This window comes from Abramis brama (genome assembly GCF_963993115.1).
Source record: "Abramis brama genome assembly, chromosome: 6".
NCBI lineage: Eukaryota > Metazoa > Chordata > Actinopteri > Cypriniformes > Leuciscidae > Abramis > Abramis brama.
Genome location: NC_139968.1, coordinates 36,076,240 through 36,082,922, shown reverse-complemented (window position 1 = coordinate 36,082,922; position 6,683 = coordinate 36,076,240). Strand labels below are relative to the sequence as shown.

The window sequence follows — 6,683 nt, the reverse complement described above, 5'->3', positions numbered from 1 at the left end:
ACTGACACTAGGGGTCACACTTGAAAGCCCTAAACACCTCTGAGACTTTAAGAAAAGGCCAATGAGAATTGGAAGTGGGATCCGCATGCCATCGGTATATAAGGAGCTGGTGTGCATCCACACATTCAGGTTTGTGCTGAGGAGCCGAGAGCGAAGCAAAATTGTTTGCTGGGCCATTAGTAATGAATCAAGTGTTACTACATCATTTTAAAGGAACTAGTAATTATTTGGATCAGTATTCTGCGAAACACGTGATATAACTAATATTGAAATATGATAGATACCCAGCAAACATTGGTCCGACGGCAACGTCGTGTCCCTGGCCAAAAATAGTCGCGGTAGGACGGCATAAATCGGTAAAAATATGTAACACAGAACATTTCCTAAAAATGCATTCAGATACATTTGTACATGTCTACAGTTCTCTGGGGTTGCATGTATAATTGTTATTTTGACTTTTAGCTACGTGTAGTTCAATATATAGTGTATCGGGTGAGAGGACGTCACCTGGTGACGTCTTTTACACGTGCATTCATGACCCTCTATGAAATCCTTGTGAAATATGCAAAAGCTGTGCTTAATCCTTGCATGGTTAATACTGCAATAATTAATTTAATTGCCCAAGTAGTTTGTAAGAGGTTGTGAAGACGTCCACTGACGTCTTTTACACGTCTTGTCAAGCAAGACAGAAAAAAAAAAAAACAGGAATTATCTTTATGAAATACACGATTTGTATACAAAGTAAATATATTTACTTTATCTTGTTTAAAATAAATTATAATCACAAAGTGCCCAGTGTGGTTAATTGATTGCAAAGCCACTGCATTTAAAGTCGTTTTAAGTGGACGTCCAGTAGGTGACGTCCTTTACACGTGCATTATAGTCCATCATGACCCTCTATGAAATCCTTATGAAATATGCAAAAGTATTATGCTTACACCTTGGTTGACACTGCAATAATTAATTTAAGTGCCCCAAGTAGTTTTAAGAGGTTTTGAAAAGACGTACACTGCTTTACACGTCAAAACTGTGCCACCGGGATGTTGTAGCAAATCTCGCGATATTGCAAAATCCCGCGATATGATATATTATCTCGCGATAAAGCGATAAAGTAGCCATTTTCCCGTTTTTCTACAACCACGAGGCGAGCAGGATTTGAGGGTGCATTGGTGTGTTGCCGAATTACTAAAAATCTGCTGTTGGGTAAGTACATTTTGTATTATAAATGTAACATTAGACATTCTCTGTTTCAACAGAGTACCCGCCTTCAATGAAGTTAACGCTTGCATGGGCCAGACTCTCTGTACAAATTTTATTTAATTTAATTTTACATTTATGTACGAGAGTCTGGTAGAACCAGGCTAATTTTTTCTGCCGGTGAGACCAAATTTTGTTATAGGTCGCGCTGGCGCGACCGCAACATTGTTAAAACATTGTTAAAACATCGCAAAAAATTAAAAATTAAAAATGAAAGCGGAACGAAACTGCGCAACTCGTTTGTGCTCCACGGACCGTTTATTCAGTAAAATAACATGGTTATTTTCCGACATTTTCAAAAAAAAAGTACGTAATTTACCTAGAAATTAGCCTTTTTCTTTTTTTTTTAAAACCATATTCTCTTTCCTCAGATGCTGTGATGAGGTGGAGCCCAAATGCTACAGACTCAGACATAGATGCAGCAGCGGAGGAACACCTGAAGAACGCTCCAGGAACAGCTGAGGGTGGTGGATTTAAAAAATGAGCCATAAACAAAACAAAAACCATAAAGCCATAAACAAACTTAATAGACTCTAAAAACTTTTATTTATGGCTGTTTAACAGTAATGCAAGACTGTTAGTAACTGAAACTTAGTATTGCCACAGCTCTGACTTCTATTCATCAATGATGGCATATTATAAGACTCTAAAAATAGAATGCGTTGACTGTCCCTGTACTTTTGTTATATTCTGGTTTGATTAATGTCTGCTTAACCTTAATGTGAAACTGTTAGAGAGAATGCCATTACCACAGAATTTACCACATTGTACTATTTCTATTATCTTTTTTGAATAATAGCTGTTTAACAACTGGAAGACATTTCAAATGTAATATTCACAATAAAATGTTATGCTAAATTATAGCACTATTTTTTGCTTTTGTCCACAAATAATGTGTTGATGTACACGTGATTAAACGGTTTTATAGACGTCCAGGTCTGACCGGACCGATTTTGGACCTTTTTAGAACCTTTGTCAAGTTAAGATGTGTAAAAATAGCCTAAATGATTGCCTTTCACGATGTTACACAATATGGGTGTGATTATTTTATATGCAGGATTATATATACACATACATTTGGCAGCAACACATCTTATAAACATCCAGAAGAACTAAAAAAATAAATAAACCCATTTAGACGTCCAGGGACGCGCAGAAAAGACGTGGAAATCACGGCCAGAAAAGACGTGGAATTCACGGCCAGACGACGTCAAAGACGTCGGTTCAACTTTCATTTTGGAACTATTTTTCAACCATGACGGGACGTCTCGGACGGACGTCTTTTCAACGGACATTAAACGTCCAAATGTTTGCTGGGTAATTATATACATTTTAAACATTGTTTATCCTTAACAGTAAATTAATTATAATCAACAACTGCAAGTGTACACTTTGAAGAGTAAAAAATACATAGAAGGTTAGCTAATTCAACTTTATTAAAATTGTATGTGTATATTAGTAATTCCTTTAGAAAAATATACAGTAGTAACACTTGATTCATTATGGGTTACCGTTACCTTTTCGCTAAATCTTACCTCACTCTCTTTCAGCGTTAAACTGAGTCTTCACACTGGAATTCACGCTCTGCTTCTGTGAAAAATAAAAGTTTGATTTGATTGACCATCTCAACAATTTGGCCATTTTTATATTTGGGGGGACTTGTCCTCGAGAACCACTGTCTCCAAATACTAAAAATGTGGTCATAAAAAAATTCAGTTCGTAAATGATTCATTATAATTCATTGATTGTAATGTGTGGATATAAAAAAGAAACAAAATATGAAGTGGTTGATAACTTGTCATTTACACTTAAGTAATAAATTAAGTAAATGGTTATTTTCAATTAGAGTTGTTGAGATGAAAGTCAATCAAGAAAACGAGTTTAAGAGTAGAGAAGTTTTATTGAGGATACAGACAGGTGGATAAAACCATCTGTGTCTTTCTTCCCTCGTCTGTTTTTGCTCATTCACTACTCCCATTAAAACGTTTTTTAATGCTCAAAAAGTGTTAAAAGAGTGCTTGAATTTAGTAGACTAGCTGAATCTTGCACATGAAAAGCACAATTACACACAGAGACACGCATGAAGAAGTGAGGAATATACCATCAACTTAGAGAAATATTGTAAAGATATTTTTAACATTATGCTAATTTATCCCTTTCATGCATGAATTATGATAACCACAGTCAGGATATTTTTCCTATGTGTTTATATTGCTCTTAGGGCATGAAAAACAAGAATTGATTTTTATTTTGTTTTTTTACAAATTTTTCAAAGAGATCTTCAGATGTCCACTTGAGTGGACAGCATGCGTTTATGGTTTAAACTGAAGATATACTGTATTAAATAAGACAATAATCAAAAAGATAAAGTATGTGAATTTAACGAACTAATCAATACAATTATATCAAATCATATGAAAACTATATATAAAAAAAATATAAATGCAAAATATTGCAAAGGCTTCATACAACTTCATACAAGTTGCACTTCGCGTATCTATGATATCAGAACATGAGGACGTGATTCCATCAGAATTTTCTACAGCCTGTCAAGGTACTACTGTGGAAACCACTCAGATTCTCCCTCCAGTGCACCAGAGTATGGAGATTTACCCTTATTAGCTGATAATTCTGATTATGTTCAAGATGGACATGCACATTTCTATCATAGCCCTCCTCTGAGAAAACCTAGCGATACGTTTTTTTAATCTCATCTGAAATGATCAGTGTTTGGGGTAATGCATTACAAGTAACATGCATAACCCATTCAGATTACTTTTTTTATGTTACAAGTAAAGTAATGTGTTACAAGTAACATGCATTACCTAATCAGATTACTTTTTGATCTAACAAGTAATTAACTACAAGTAATGTGCATTACCTAATCAGATTACTTTTTGATGTAACGAGTAAAGAAACGCATTACAAGTAACATGCATTACGTAATCAGATTACTTTGTGATGTTATGAGTAAAGAAACGCATTACAATAACGCATATTACATAATCAGATTACTTTTTGATGTTATGAGTAAAGAAACACATTACAAGTAACATGCATTATGTAATCAGATTACTTTTTGATGTTATGAGTAAAGAAACGCATTACAAGTAACATGCATTACGTAATCATTACTTTTTGATGTTATGAGTAAAAAAGCGCATTACAATAACGTGCATTACGAAATCAAAGAATATTCACATTATAATTATGAATTGTAGCTGAAATATAGCAGTTGATGCATGACGACCACTACAGTGGACATGTGATTAATCAGAGTTTTCTCTCAATCTAAAATCAAAACTTGCAAAATTTTACTGTGATATGACTCATTTGATATTGCTTGATGCTCCAATATTTTTTTTACCTACAAGAGTCTCCTAGGATAGAAGGAATGGGTGGATATTCCAGAGCAACTTGGCATGTCTGACTGACCCTTGGCCATCTTGGTTTGGAGGGGGAAAAAATCGAAACACAAAGGCTTGCCACTTGGTTGCAATTTATAGGATGATGCACAAGGGTCCAATGAAGAGATTGATGTGCAACTTTGCCATAAAAACCCGTGCAAATTCAAGAAAATGCATTTTTAATAGCTGTCCACTGTAGTGACCACTATGCGTGAAAGGGTTAAGGTAAATGATGAGAAACAGTGAAGATATTCTCATTCATATCAGAGTCTCATAAAGACAGAGGGGTACACTTTCTATTTGTATTTTGTATTTATTCATCTATTTTATTTTTGGCTTCATGATTGACTCACTTTTTTCTCTTTTTGCACTTGAGAAACAAAGAAAGATGGGAAAGGAGAAGTGAACAAATGATTAGCAACTATAGCTCTGTGATGCTCTATTCAGCCAGCCATCTGTACTTTACTTACTCATTTTGATAATGTACAGGCCAGCCGCGTACACACCCTAACACTATATTAAGAGTGGCCAACTGCCCTCTACGATAAATACAGTTTGGGGGTCTCAACCCAGATTGTAATCTACACGTGACCACATTAAAAGGATTGTTGCTCCGAAACAGGTTTCCGCCCACTGGAGTTCCTCCTCTGCCACAAACTGGGTTAATAACATTTTCATTTGCTTGTATGAAGGTGTTGACAGGTTTGCAGACACCGCCAGGTCCAGTGATGCCTCTGTTTCTGATTTCACTGGTACACATTTCCACGTTCACAAAAGGACCCACATGCTGATTGCGGAAATGTTGATAACCGGGGGGTTGAGCATGAGCGGAGAACGACACACACAAGACCAGCAGCAGAATCACAAAAGACTGATGAATCTCCATGACCTGCTGAACAATACACACATCAAAACACCTTTACTGACATCTGACTTACTAAAGCAGTTTGGTTGTGATTAGTAAATACAATACTGATGAGACCCTTCCTTTATTTTTACTTGCACATATCTTAATTTGAATTGATCCAGTTGTGCACGTTTTATACATAGTTGATTCCAATCCCTTTGTTTTCTGTATTTGTGTAAAGGTGTTTTTGACTGTGCTTTGTTTCCATCAAGTCCATTCCATAAAGTCAAGACAAATATCTTGTATATCGTATACTTGCTGATTAAAGTTCTTAACATTTAAAGTCAAGGTAAATCACCCCAGAAAACATTTTTCTCAAAGTATGTTGCTTTTTAATACTTATTACTCAATGCTTTGAAGATTATTGATAGCCTTTTTCCCCACAAAAAATACATACATGCTACAAATATGTTGAGTGAGCTCATGTGAACTGATACTCACAGGTTGCAGTCTATAGTCTGGGATAGTAAACCTCTGGCCTTTATTATGATGCACCTTCACAAAGTCAAAGTGAATGCAGTCAGGCTTAATCTTGGGGTTAGATGAATCTTCAGGTAGATTATCTGCAGATCAGATGTGTATCAGCAGCGTCGTGAGATCTCGGGAGATGATCAAGCAGACTCAGAGACAGGACATATTTATACACTTGATAAAGCAGAATCATCCATGATGTCCAGGCCATCCAATCATAGTACTCAAAGATCAACCCTACCATATATAGAATATTAAGAAATATAATAGTGAGCAGTTAAATGTTCAAATGTATGTGTGTGTCTTGAGTTCCCGTTTGTGTGCGAGTGTATAAGTGTGTCCAAGGCCCAGTCCATGATGTGCACATAACATAACGAAAACAAGTTACACAAGGACAGCTTACACAATAATTGCCAAAACTGGAGCCTGAGAAATGAGAACATATTAACACTTGGTGTCACGACACTGACTTTAAAATTTCCCGGTCCACTCAGGATTTGAGTGAGCATTCAGTCGTGTGACACATGAAGAGTTTCATACAGATACTTCTCTGATGAAGATTGAGAGATAATAACCAAAGAGTAGATCATTTAAACACATTATATCAGAAACAGGCAACACTATTACTGCAGTAAAAGCTT

At 35.8% G+C, this 6,683-nt stretch overlaps 1 long non-coding RNA gene across 1 annotated transcript; it reads right to left on the bottom strand.

The window, feature by feature from the left end:
* Positions 1-3,137: 3,137 nt before the first annotated feature.
* LOC311084825 lies at positions 3,138-6,330 on the bottom strand. Its single transcript, XR_014606623.1, has 2 exons — positions 6,013-6,330; positions 3,138-5,556 (listed from the first exon to the last, which is right to left on the bottom strand). It is a non-coding gene; the product is annotated as an uncharacterized lncRNA (long non-coding RNA).
* Positions 6,331-6,683: the final 353 nt, after the last annotated feature.